The sequence below is a fragment of the Rousettus aegyptiacus genome, unplaced genomic scaffold (assembly GCF_014176215.1).
Source record: "Rousettus aegyptiacus isolate mRouAeg1 unplaced genomic scaffold, mRouAeg1.p scaffold_m13_p_7, whole genome shotgun sequence".
NCBI lineage: Eukaryota > Metazoa > Chordata > Mammalia > Chiroptera > Pteropodidae > Rousettus > Rousettus aegyptiacus.
Genome location: NW_023416310.1, coordinates 27637589 through 27652317, shown reverse-complemented (window position 1 = coordinate 27652317; position 14729 = coordinate 27637589). Strand labels below are relative to the sequence as shown.

The window sequence follows — 14729 nt, the reverse complement described above, 5'->3', positions numbered from 1 at the left end:
ACATGCACACACATTTCCCCCAGACTACCAGCCCTGGTTTCTATAGTAACAAAGCAAAAGGCAACATGGTTTGAAAAAGCAGCAAACTTGATAGCAGCCCTACAGAAGGGCAAAGAAAATAGCCTGGGAATTTCTGTTTTCACCCTAGAAATCTGCCCTCAGAGGATGCCAGCCCATTGGGGGCCCCAGCTACAAATCTAAAAACCTCTCTGCTCCCAAGGGCACAATTCCCTTCCTCTGGCTCCACCCACCTATTCTGGAAAGGAAAAGACCAGAGATACACTGGACTATATACTACATAAGTTTGAAAGTTATCTAAACAGAGAGCAAATTTTAAAAACAGCATTTGGATGATTACATAACAATGATATCATGACTACTTACTAACACCATTGGTTAAGTCATTTACTGAACAAATATTTATTGAGCACCTACTAAGTGCCAGGCACTATTCCAAGTTGCTGGCGATGCAATGATAAAATTATTTTTTCCACTGATTCTTGCCCTCTGGAGCTTACGTTGTAGGACAAATAAGTAAACACTTAATTTCAAAATGCACCAAGTACAACTTAAAAAGCAGCTCAATAACAAAAAAATAATCCCAAAGAGTATGTTATGGTATAAAAATGGAGGCTGTATGATAATGTAGGAAGAAAATTAGACTCTCTATGTATGTGCATGGTGCTTTACTTTCAAAATGTGCCTTTATACTTATCAACCCATTTTGCCATTACTCACTGTTGAGTTAGTACAGTGGGAATGCATCAGTATGCTCATTTAAATGAACAGAAACAAGTCCAAACATGTATTGATTTCTTCAAGGTCCACAAGTTTCATTCTTTGTCTATCTATGTATCAGATGAACAAAATGAAAATAAAATATTACTAACACTTACGAGAAGTTATTTGCATCAAATATAAATGTCTCTGAAGCAGTAAGAAATAGACAAAAGAATAATAGAAAAATGAATAAAAGGAAGGAACAGATATTTTTCAGGAAAGATCAAGCACCTGTATATGAAAAGATTCTCAGTATAATTAATAATCAGAAAAACACAAAACTATACTGACATATCACCAACTACACTAGTAGAAATTTGAAAGTCTCATAATACCAAACCAAGTATTCATGAAGATATAAAGCAACTGGAAATTGCAAATACATCTGATGATAGCGTCGACTGGTACAATCACTTTGGGAAACAATTTACCATTACCCAGTAAAGTTGAATGTACACAGAAATCGAACTATCAAGTTCCACAGCTAAGTCCATAACCTAAAGAAACTATAGATGCAAGTGTGCCCCAGAATATAATATTGTCCCTAATAGCAAAACTTGAAAAAAAAAGATGTCTATGAATAGCAGAACAGATCCATGAATTTTGATATATTAATCTAATGGAATAATATATAGCAAAAAATTGAAAGAATTATAGCCACACACATCAATATGGATGAATCTCAAAAGTTAAATGTTGCAAGACTTGCAAAAAAATTTATATAGGATGATACTATTTAAATAAAACTAAAAAGTAGGTAAAAGGAAAACAGTATAAAGAAAACATACATATAGGTGATCAAATCACAAAGAAATGCAAGAAAATAAGACAAACGTCAAGACAGTAGTTACCTTTGGGGAAGAGAGGATGAAGACAGGATCCATAAAGGGCCCAAGGGGGCTGCCGAGGCTAAAGAGATGTTCTTTTCCTTAATCTGGATCATAGGTACCTATGGCCCATGATATAATTTCAGAATAAAAGTAGTGGAATGGAGGGAGAGTAAGGCTGATTAAAATTAATCTCAAAGGACAGATTGATTCAAGGGAAATAAAGTACAGCGGGTATTTTTTCTGAAGTCAAAAAAAATTATCATTTGTTGGTTTTCTAAGCCAGGGAAGCCTAGTGTATAGCAAGTGAATGTTAAATCAAAAGGACCCTGTTTTGATTTATGTTTTAAAAAATTAAAAATAAAAGCAAAATAGGTCCCTCTCCAGGCAGAGCTAGGTGTTTCTAGTTGGCCTGGCAGTACAGTGGCTACAAGGGCCATCATTACAGCCAGGGAGAGGTCGAGCAGCTAGATGGACATCTGTAATTAAGCAGGTGAAGTCTGTTTTCCAGGCTCCAGCCGCTCTGCTGACCCTAAACCCACATATTACAGGCAATTCGTGACTTTCATGTGTTTAGCCTTTAAGCAAACACATGGATGCTGAGCCATCAGTTGACAGTAACGTTTCACAGTGGTGCTCTCTGCTTGCGAAGCCACTGTGCCACCTCCACACCTTCATACCTGCCGGGGTATCAGTCACTCATTAATTCGTGGAAAAAACATTTCTAGTTATCATGCATCCTGGCACTGTCTTAGGCCATGAGGTACGACACAGACTAAAACAGACCCAGTTCTTGCCTTCATAGAGCTTGGAGTCTAAAGAAAGTGTGTAATTAATTATTTGCATAGTTTATTGCCTCATGCCCTTTTTTGTTAAATAAAAATAATGGGATGGAAGAAAATGAAAACATGGGCCCTTGTGATACACTGTATCTTTTCTACATCAGAAAACAGAGTCTACTATAGCAAATCAGTGAGAGGTACTCAGGGACCTGCAAAGGCCCCTCCTTAACCTCAGCTGGACTCTCCCTGCACTTAAGCAGGTTGATGGGCTTCCCAGATGACCAAGTGAGGGAAAAATGCTGGAAATACCCCAAAGACAGTGTCTAAATAACGAGACATAATGAGAGAATTTTATAATATATTTCAGTTCTCTGGGAGTGGAATCTCCCATTATAACATTAAATTCAGTTATTCAAACTTCAACTCTTTTGACCTTCATATACAAAATTAGGGAATCGCCTAGAAATCTAGCTGTTGGTCCTTTACACATGGGAAGAAGGTTCAAGAAAGGCTTAGGGTTTCATTCTAAAAGGGTTGCTCTTTTTTCTTTGCTTTGCTTTTTTTTTTTTTTTTTTTGAGGGAAGAAAGAGTTAGCTTTTTAATGGGCAACAAAAACTAAAACTACCATCAATATTAAAGCTCCGAAGGTAAAATATCAAGCATTAGACAAAAGGTAGGTCACTGTTAGTGGGGAGGAGTCAACTGCCTTCTTGGTTCCCCACCTCACACAGGCAGTAAATTGTTTAGCCTATGTATGGCAGTACCTCACCTGCCACAGTGACAAGCTATCTACCCCAAATCAAACCCTTTCTTAGAGCAAGAAGTTAAGTAAACCCTTCTCCAAGGAACCTCAGTTTCCTCTTCCTCTTGTAGCTCCCATGCAATACCTTCTGAAGGTTGAGGAGAAAACCCTTACCTCACAGCATGCATGACCAAGCATGACAAGATGATATTTCCCCTGAAAGTCAGGGGCCCTTATTGCCATTTTTCTTTCTCCTAAATAGACCTCTTCACAGATGCATATAAATGGACCACTTTTGAAGTAAACTCCACAGGCATATCCATGTGACAGAATTTAGGAACGAATATTGATATTACAAGAGGTTTTTCCACCGAAAGTCTTCACAGGAAGGGTTCACGTAACTTAGGGTTCATTCAAATAGAGGCCTTCCCTGGTTCTTTGGAAACAAGATTAAAATTATAACATTTCCGTTTTTGCCTAAATTTTCAAGAAATATAACCATTCTGTAAATAGGTGCTAAGATCCAACTTATCCCTATTCTCCATTTCATACAGCCTTTTATCATTTATAATGTGGGCCTTGGATTTTAAAAAATTAAAGTTGCCTTTTTATGCTCCATTTGTATATACTTATGAAAATTTTCTGTTACAAATATTCAGATCTTACAAAAGACCATTAGAAGAAGAATCTTTTCTACAATGTTTTAAAATGCTCAGTCTGTTTGAATACCTCCAGAGATGGAGAACTCCCTACTTACTGCTGAAATGTATTAAACTGGTGATGAGTTCTATCAGAGGCTTTTCCCAAATTCTAAACTAAGCTTAAAGCTGCCTCCCTATAACTTCGACTCCTGTGATCCTAGAACTGCCCTAAGGGGCTACAGGATAAGTTCTCCCCATATTCCACTTGGTCACACTTTAATTTAAGATAACCACCAAGTCTTGCTAATCTCACCTACCACTAAGGATCCTGTGCCATGGTCAAGAATAATTGAGACTGGCTCCCTAGTGGTGAGTATAGAGAGAGATTTAGGAAACCTTCTGATTGACTCACATCTGTGTTTAGAAAGTCTTCATTATGAGAATCTGAAATCCTGAGCATTTACTAAATCATAGCATCTTGATATACTGGTGATGCCATCCAGTTGAGGGCTAGAACACCTAATGATTTTTTTGATTTTTTTTTTTTTTTTTTTTTTTTTACCTTTAATCGACTGGTTAGTAGCAGGGCCAGGAATAGAATCCAAGTTTCTGATTTAAAGAAAGGGGTTACTCCCATTACACCTTACCATAAAGCTGTGTAATGCTGAGTTAAGTGCTACTAATTGGGGCCTTGAGCCCAGTAGTAATGAGGCCCTGCAATAATCAAGGCTCCCGTGGACTCCGTCCAAGTTTAGAGATGGCCCTTGTTCCCAGTCTGGTTTTGTGTAGTCTGAATAGCAGGACAGTGCTCCAGGCTCAGTATTACCATATAAGGAGGCTACCAAGGAGCCTCAAGTGAATTGGGCCAGCTCTCAGCTCTGGGCCCATTTTACAGAAACCTCTATCCTTGAATGGCTTGTGGCTTACTGTGGTTGGCAGGGCACAACCAGTACTGTAGTTATAGATGAAAAAAGATACAGAAGAGTGTGGGAGCAAATACAGTGTCCTGACCCAGCAGGTGGGGGTGGGTGGACCAACATGGGAAGGCCTCCAGGAGGAAAACTTAAAATCCAATTTTGAAAGAGTACAGAAGTAGTTGAATAAACAGGGAGGGGACAGGGTATCATAACTGGTGATTTGGTGTGTGTGGAGGCTCTGAGTACCAGGCAAAGAAAGCTTAACCATGCGTGCCCACGCCCACCTGTGAAATTGATTGTATACTGGAACATGAAACAACTGATTATCTAAAGCAAAGTCATTCCAAACACCTTGTTTATCTCAATAGTTTCCTTTTAAAGTGACACTTTTTCCTGTTATTTCATTTAGTCATGCATTCATTTATCTGACAAGTAAAAATTATGCCCCTCCTGTGTACCCAGCACCTACTCTAGAACTCCCTCTGCATTTCCCCATCCATTAAAGGCAGGTGCAACTTGCCTACCCCAGAGAAGGAGCACATAAAGGTAAGTTCCAGCAAGGTCCCTGGGCGAGTTATTTTAATTAAAGCCCCAGGAAGCAAGAGTAAATTAGCACAATGGGATCAAGTTCAAGCACCACTCAATACTTGAAGGTATTTATAGAAAAACAAACACAAAAACTAAAAAATCCAATATCCTGACTGGTTGTTTTTTGTCTTCCTGGTATAAATTGGTTCTTGTTCTCCTAGCTGAAAAACACTAATGCTATCCATTTGACCTTCTGCAGATGATTAAAGATGGGGCCAGAAAACCAAGGCCTAGCTGGGCATTGCCCACCGAGTACTTTCTCAGCCCCTTTCCCAAAAGAAAGAATGAAGAAGGAAAAGATACTGAACAAAAAATAATTCAAAGGCATTGACTTTGATAGACTAAATGGTTGGAAGTTGGGAAAGGGAGAAATCAGTAGATTTCCCTTTTAATTTTCAATCAGGTAGAAACTGGTGCCTGCTCAGCATTATTCAGAGGTCTCGTCTCTTGCTACTTAAAGTGCTGTCTGAGGACCAGCAGCCTGGGCTTCTCCCAGGAAATGAGGAGATATGCAGCATCTCAGGCCCCACCCCAGGCCCACTGAGTCAGAATCTGCATTTTCAAAGGAATCCACAGTGATTCACATCAAACTCTTTAAGCTTCATTTTTCCCACATGTAAAATAGAGATAATAAAAGCTAATTGGCAGATCTATTTAGGCTTAAACAAAATGATCTCTATACAGAGAGTTGGCATAAGTTTTTTTTTTTTTTTCTGTCCTACTTCTCCCTTCCAGGTGTCTGGCTGTGAGCAAACTTGTCCTGCTTTTGACTCAGAACTAGAGAAGGAGAAGGGGCTCTTAGTCCCATCCCCTCTCTGCCTACAGAGGAGGCAGCCGAGGCCCAGGTGGAGTAGATGACTTGTTGCTGACATGCCCTAGCTTGGGAGCTGCTGGAGGGCAGAACCTAGGTCTTTCTCATCTCTGTTTCTCCAGCTCTTAGCATGGTGCCTGGCATGCAAAAGACTCTTAGTATGTTTGTTCAGTCAATTAGTATATCAAGTAATTAACTAATTGTGAAGCAGGAACTACGATGCAGGTGTCTATGAAATCCTAGTTCCAATAACATGTAGAAACACCTGAAAGTGAACTGAACTTCCCCTGCATTCACTCTTCCTGACAATGCCAAAGAAATTCACACCCGGCTAATAGTAGAAGCCTCTGAATTAAACCACCATTATTTTCAATGTCAGGAAAGAGGCAAACTTGAGTGCCTGGAGAGTAGGAATAACCCATTGGTATCCAGCTTGCCCTACTTAACTGAGCAGAAGGTACTACAGCTGGTGAAGCTACTCAGTCTGTGGAGGTGACCTACACTAGGACAAGTGGAAGCTGACCCAAAACACTGGAGAGTTCTCTCTGATGCCAATAAAAATAAAAATACCACTGTGGGATTGTCCATCCCAAGAGATGTGAGCCTCAGTAGCAGCAGGCTTAGGCATGCAGAGGCAAGTGGCTCCCTAGAATAAATGCTCTGCACACATCATTTATTCATCACCTACCCTGTAGAGTCCAGCTACCTAGCCCACCTGCCTCTCCACATTGGAGCACTCAGTCATCCATGTGAACACAATCTGAAGAAATCCCTAATTTCCAGACATCCCTTCACAAATCAGAGGTGTCTGTGGAACAACGCAGGGCATTATACCTAGGGTTCCCTGTTCTCAGATGTGTTAGTCTGTGGATTCAGTGGATCCTTCCTTTCTGACAGGCTCTTTTGGAGCCTGTCATAGACTCTGGCCATGGGCAAGTCCCTGTCACTTTGTGTGGGAATGGTCACATTTCCACCAAATTTTTATTCAAAATGTTTAATTGTTTTAGTAGATCATATGCATACATGGGAAGGAAAAACAAGATCACAGGCATTGACAAGAAAGGTTCCCTTTTTTCTAAATTCACCCTTTCCCTTCCCCAGAGAGAACTGTTGTCCTCAGTGTGTTATGTATCCTTGCACAGAAACCCTACACACACAGGCATATCCACTGGAATAGAAGGCCCAGAGGGCAGGGATTTGTTTATATTGTTCATTTCTGTGCCCCTAGCACTGAAAAGAGAAACCTAGCACAGGTGCCCAATAACTATATGTTGAATGAATGAATATATAAACCAGGGTATTCCTGAAAAGTTCAAATTCTGGTAAATCAAGTCCTAGTCCACCTTTATCTTCTGATTGGATGCATCTTCAGTGGACAGTACCTCTGTTTCCTCACCCAAGGTAAGAGGATACCTGTTATTACCTGCCTTTCAGGGTTGCCATGGAGAGTTGATGAGGGCATATAGAGGTGTTGGTGGGTGTCATTTATGGGCTGCCTACTCCAGGAAGGGCCCTCAGGTAGAAGGGAGTCTCCTCGATGGTCCCACAGCACCCTGTTCTACCAACAGCCACCCAACAGCTGAAACCAACATTACTGTATTGTACTTACTGGTCTACCGCTCACCTCTTTCTGTAAGAGTACAGACACCTAACAGCAGGAACCATATTCATTAGCTCTACACTCCCAGGGCCTAGTATATCTTAGATAAGCAAATAAGTGATGCTTCCAGGGAAGGAAACTGAGGCTGAAGGGGAGATGGAACAGGTGATTCAGAGACATTTGTTATCATGTGTGTACATGGGCAAATGCACACACCTTCACAAGCCAAGTTCACACCAAAGATTTATAATCAAGGAATAAGATAAAAGCCCCAGTGTCAGCAGCTCAAATAAGATGGTGAATGCACTTGATTGTGAAAATGTGAATGTTTCAACAAAGCTAGGTAATAAGGAATATCAATAAAATTGTCAGTACTGGCCAATTTTGACTGGATAAAAGAATAAAGTAATTGGTCCTAAAAGACAACTCTAAATTAGGTTAGATTATTGGAAATACCCTTTTTGTTTCAAGCCAAATCACGAGATATCAATAACAGTAAATGATTAAATTATAGGTCACTTTGACTCAGTATGATCTGAGCTGCAAAAACAATCTTTATGAGACATAGAAATGATATATAGCAAGACAACAGAGACAGAATTGGAGATCATGGCAGTAAACACAGGGCTCACTTCTTGACTAAAGATCTATTATAAACCCACCTTTTTCATAAGCTTATTTCTTCAATATGACTATTCCTTCTTAAATTACTTCATCAGTAAAGCAGGCACACAAGACAATAGAAAATACACATCTATGCACCCCTAATGGCAGAGCAGAAGGAAGCTTTAGGAATGATCCTAAAGAGCTCTGCTTCCAAACACTCAGGATTCAATTCTTGTTTTTCATCTGCTAATGGTTGCCATTTGGTGTTGTTAACCATGGGTGATTCATTTCAGAGAAAATGCTGTGCATCTAGTGCCTATTTGGAAGGAAATGAGGGTTTCTTGGCTTATTTCTCAACAAATACTTTACCATTGTCTATTTGTGACATTATAAACCCCTTGATGGGTATTAGGTGCTCACTGCTTTCAAGCCGATTCCTCTTGTCTCATCTGGTGCATATGGCCACTTCTAGGAACAAGCATTTATTCCATCAGGAGAAAAGATAGAGCCAAATATCTGTCAACTAAGGGGCACACTCCCTGAGTCTGAGTTTCGGTGGCAAGTAGTTATGCTGGGAGGAAGGTGGGGTACACGTTAGAAGATCAGTGTTTCTTGAACATCTGGATTTTGTTATTTTGACTCTTATCAAGCACTGAAGCTGTCTCTGTACTTCACATGCTACTAGAGAATCTAACACATCCACGCATGTCTGAGGAGACTGTACGGTGGGCCAGACCAGGATCTCATTGCCTAAGGCATGTCACAGCAGGGTGGCCTCACAGGAGGGAGACCTATCAGCCTCTTGGAGCTGGTACCTGACCTTGAAGTCTCCCGTTTAGGAAAGGTGAGGGCTTTCTTTAACCTCCCCAGCAATGTTTCTCATTAGAGATTGAACAGAACTTCAAAAGAGACAGTGGGAGTGTTGGGGATTGACGGCAGGATACTAACTAGATAGGCAAAAGAATGATGAGGGTGGCAGAGTGCTTACCGTGGGACTCCATGAGAATGATACGGGAGAAGAGAGAGACACTGCAGAAAAGGCCACAGAGGGATGCCTGTGCCTGCGCTTGCCCTTCTACTCGCCTAAGTCCCACGCTTTTAAAATGTGCTCTACTCAGTGTCCCAGACATGACCAAACTTGACCTAGAACATTCCTCCTTCTTCGGGGCCAAGGTGGGTGAGAGGCCTTGACCATGAAGATACAGCCTTCAAACTTCAAACACAGCTTAATCATTTAAGGCATTTTAATTTTCTTGTTTGCATAGCATGGAAATTTCTGTCTGCAACACTGATGACTGTCTTTGTTTGAAAACTCCTAAAGATCACAAATTGCATCTACTTAATTTCTCATGTCTATCCAGCCTTAGCTAAAAATAAGAGCGTCAAAGCTACCTTTGACAGCAATGACATAAATCCCTGTGCTCAGAATGGCCTCCCGACTTCTTCCCTGTCAATCCAGGCTACCTGTCTTTTCCTTTTTAGCCCAAGCCCTGCCTCTTCCTTGAAGTTTTCCTGAGTTAGTCCAGCCCCAATTTATTCCCATTTGGAGAATTCCTAATAATATCCAACTGAGCACTCAATATGATATTCCCCTGCATTATTCTCTAATACTTTTGTCCTGCTAGTCTTGGATTCCTAATGCAATTGCAAGCTTCCTAAAGGCAATGCCATGTGTTCTTATAATGCCATCTCTCATTTTCCACCTCCCATTCCTCAAACCCAGGACAAGCACCAAGCTGGGCACGTTTATTAAAGTTGCTGGTGACTATTGTGCATATGAACAAATGGTTCTTTTTAATTATCTTCTGGTTACAGAAGGCATTGGATTAAATAATGTAAATTTTTGAAGGAAAATGGTAAAATTCTTATCAACCGAAGCGTCAGTGGTACTCTAGGCAAAGTTTCAAGAAAAGCTGTCCCTCTATTTCAACCCTGAAGCAGGCAGTACTCTAAAACTCACTATGGACACAAGTAAAAAAGATAACTAACCTGTTGGGATTTGAGTCAGGTCTAGTTGCAGACCAAGATTTACAAAGAGCCTGAGAAGGAGCTGACCATTCCTGAACTGGGACCAATGGCATTTTCATTTCTAAGAGGGTGGGAAAAGATCTGTTTGTTTATGAAACAGGCTCTGGGTCACCTTTGGGTTCAAAGCTAATAATTAGCTTTATAGTTCCATAAAAAGCTTACTGAAGAAAAGAACTAAAAAAAGAGAAGTGAGGAGGTCTTTGCCACATTGGCAAACTCATTATTGGGTCATGATTTAGAATGGTGCACTGGATTGTATCCTGGGGTCTGGACCAAGCATCTGGTCATGTAATCAACTTTGTTGCCTTGAGCACATCACTTGATCTCTAAATGTCACCATCACCTACATGGAGGTCATACTGTCAGGTACTTCTGCTATACACATTATCATTTCAGAATGGAGCAAAGCTGGTTTGATCATGTCTGTCAGTCTGTGTGGCTTGAAAAAAAGTCCAAAAGAGAGCTTCAAAGATGAGTTAAGATTTCTAAACTATCCCTTCAGAAAAGTTAAGGGATTTGATTGATTCAATCTGAAGAAGGAGGATTTAATAATGGTCTTCAAATGGATAAAGGGCTTTTATCCAAGGCCAGTGAGAGTATGGGGACCACATGTTCTCAGTCTGCACTGAGCAGAGAGGCCAAAGCCCACACTCTGACAAGGACATATTTCTGACATTAAGGGCCACAGGACACAAACAAGCTAGAGAACATCCTTCTGGTAAATACTTCATTGGGGGAAGGGTAGAGAAGAAAGAGGTGGGGAGTAGGGGCAGGTGGGGGGAGAAAGTAGGGGAGAGAGAGAGTGCGTGTGTCAATGAGGTAAAACTATGGCAAAACAATCTGATAGCCCCCGCCAGATATACTGGTCTATAAATTGCCTCTTTGTCACCCTGCTCTGTCCTTGGACATTTTGAACATGTACATCCCAGAGTCAGAAACCTACCCTCAAACTATTTCTCTGGATGATTTCTCGGTTTTTCCGAACCTGCCTACTGCTCCTTCACAGGCACTGGGTTAGAGCTATTCCCACCTCCCTGCCCTCAGGTCTCCAGGGCCTTAGGATATTTACTGAGCATCTCTTATATGTGAGGGCACTGTACCAAGGCACCATTCTTACAGCAATTCTATCATAGTACCTATCCTAGATACTATTAGCCCACTTACGGATGAAAAATCTGAAGCTCTAAACTACTACACATTAGATCCAGGATTTAAATCCAGGATTGGTGGAAGCCTATACTCTTTCCACTCTGCGGTCTATTTTAGAGAGGAGACTGGATGCTTTCCGCTGCATGTAGTTGTAGAAAGAAGGAGAGAGGGGTGGATCCTGCCCCCTGCTCCTCATCTGTTTCCACAATATACCATCACTCCAGAACCTGATTTAACTGCATTATTTGCGGTGTATGCAAAAATCATTCAAATTATTTTATATCTTCTGCATTTTATTGGAAAAATAGTTTGGTGATCCAAACATACCAGTGAGGTCTACTTATTTCTACTGTTGGTTTAGGCTCTGCAAAACTCTTCCAGGGGAATGCTATGCCTGGATGGAAGGCAGGGGAAGAAGAGCCTGGAAAGCTCCAGTTCAGATTAATTGCCCCTCCTCTGGGAGCCCACAAATGATAAAGCATTGTCATGTTGTTATAATGAATAGAAATAATATACAAATTATGTCACAATAAGAATGAAATACTAACTAAAATGCACAGCAGGAAACAAGAGTTTGCACATTTGAGAATTCCATTGCTGTTTATGCTTATGTTACCTGGGATAATTATTCTCTGATTTAAGTCTCTGGTGAGTCTGTGGTGCCATGTTTACCAAGAAGACATGTTGTTCTTATGATTAAAAGCAAAACACTAAGAGGCACCTGAGACTGGAGGACCACAAATGAACATTCCAAGAAGGTTTACTACTTGGGATGATGTAGGGAAAGTGCCTCACACAATACCTATCAAAAAGAGTCTCCTTTTAACCCCTTCTACTTGCTCAGATACTAGCCAGCCCTCAGCCTTGTGCTCAGAGAGATGTCTATTCAAATTATACCAAAGGGCAAAATCACATGACCGGAGATGACCGTAACTGTCATCCAGCCTGACCTTCTTACATCTGGGGTTAGGTTGCCTGGTTTAGCGAAACACACACTGGTCAAATCCCATTATGGTGAACTGCACAGGACATGCAAGCAGTGGAATTTTATTAGACAGTTAGAAATCATATTAGCTCCAGCTCTCACAGACGTCAACATCCAGGCTTTCTACACTGTGTTAGCAAAATAAAAGAATCCTTTGGCATATCCTAGAAGAGGGAGGTATATTCACACAGTCTCAACCCCACACCTTTCTCTGAGCTCTTTGGCATTTGCACATGTAAAGTTTGTGCAATTTCTATGAATATATTTTTTTCCGTTGATGGGACCTGAGCGTTTGAAGGGATGCTTGATGCAGAATAATAGAGTGCTGAAAATGCCAGCTATGCCTCATTTCAACTCTCTTTTCATCCTCATGGAATATAAGTCACTAAAGACAGGGACTTAGACAAGAATCTATGAATGTCTATAGACTAGCTGTGACAACCGTTTTCACACTGGATCCTTCTCACAGAGTCTAGGTAACAAATGTATTAACTACTCATCCCCCACTCCTCTCTTTGCCCTCCCAACCCTCCCCAAAACAAAACTATCTCTGGACCAGGAGTCCTCAAAGTCCCAGCAGCAGGACTTGGAGAACAGACATGGAGAACACAAAGTACAGCAAGATCAGCTTCTAGGAAGGGATTGCCGGAAGTCCTTCCCACCATCCAGAAAAGGAATCCCAAATTCAGCAACAGCAAGAAAAAAAAAAGCAGAAAAATTTCTCCCTTTCTTCAGAGCAACACATGCTAGCACTTTACAGAGTCTGGCATGTGTCAGCATTTCTGAAGTAACTCTATTTTCTTTAGATGAAAGAGATAAAAAAAAAAAAGTAGAGTAAAAATTCAGCCCAATGAAAATTGCTTTAGCCATTCACACACAATAAGCCATAAAAGCAAGAAGAAAAAAAAAACAATTGCTTCTGATTTATTTATTCATTCATTTGTCCCTCTAATGTAAAAAAAGACGTCTTCTATAATTTTGCAAGTCATTAATCTTTTCAAAGAAAAAAATAATCCCAGCCTCCCATTGGTTGCCCAGCATCTTAGCACAGGAAACACATATTTATTCAATTATCCTATTGCATATAGATTATGTAAGGAAAAAAGGGGGATTGATTTTGCTCATCAAATGTTTTGCTAGTGTCTACAATTAGGAGGCCACTGTAATATAGGCCTACCTCAGAGATATTGCAGGTTCAGTTTTAGACTGCCACAATAAAGCAAGCATCATAATAAAGTTAGTTGTAATCTTTACTAGTAGAGGGTCTTGCCTTCAATTTAAAAAAAAAAAAAGCAACATCTGTGAAGCACAATAAAGCAAAGCCCGATCAAAGGTGGTATGCCTGACAGTTGACCCTTGAACAATGTGAGGTTAGAGGCACCGACCACTTATATAGTCAAAAACCCCCAAATAACTTAAGTTGGCTCTGCACATATGTGGGTCCCCACTGCGCATAGAAAATATGTACTTTTAAGTCTGGTGAAACTGGACTCACACACTATATTAAAAGTAATGCAAGTCTTCACCTTACGGGATGCTTTATTTCTTAATTTGAGTGGTAGGCACACTGGTGCCCATTTTATTATCCTATGGGTCCTTTTGTACATCTTAAATACTTCATACTAATTGTTGCTAAATCTCCAAATCTTCTACAACAGATTCTATTCTGGGCTGTTGAGAGCTGAGAGCAGAGAAACAAAGCTGGAGACACCGAAACATCATTGCAACAAAGAGTGGAAAATGTAAGAGACCGATTTTTGAAAGGATGTTTAAAGGTTTAAACCCACGCCAAATAATTTCAACCTATTAAAAGAGAACCAAATTCTATTACGAGCTCCCTAGTCACACAATTATTGAATAGCCATTGAAACTGGATGATAAATCAGCCAAATAACAATCATCAGGCTCCACAGTCAAATGCATCATTTGAGCAGTTCCTTTGAATTTACTTACATAATCTCTCCTCCTATTACTGAACCTTAAACTAGAGCTTCTTCCCTAAAGTAAGGGAGACCATCTGGGCTTGTGACTTCGTGCCTGTAATCTCCAGAATTCTGGGAAGATGCTGTTGAAGGCCCAAGTCTACTAGCCAGGCCCCGAGGGAGCTGTCTTTCCCATTGAGCCACAGCCCCTAAACCCCATTTTTCCTCATTGCCAAAAGGAACCAGCCTTGGTTTTCTGATCTTTCTGGCATAACATCAAAACCAACTATTCTGTCCCACTGCCCACAGGACAGGAAAAGAGGAAAAATAGTCCCAATAACTAAATTTCAG

At 40.6% G+C, this 14729-nt stretch overlaps 1 protein-coding gene across 4 annotated transcripts in view; it reads right to left on the bottom strand.

Annotated features, from left to right (window-relative positions):
* PRKCE (protein kinase C epsilon) overlaps window positions 1-14729 on the bottom strand; it is a 511750-nt gene that overhangs the window by 331023 nt on the left and 165998 nt on the right. The window lies entirely within an intron of this gene.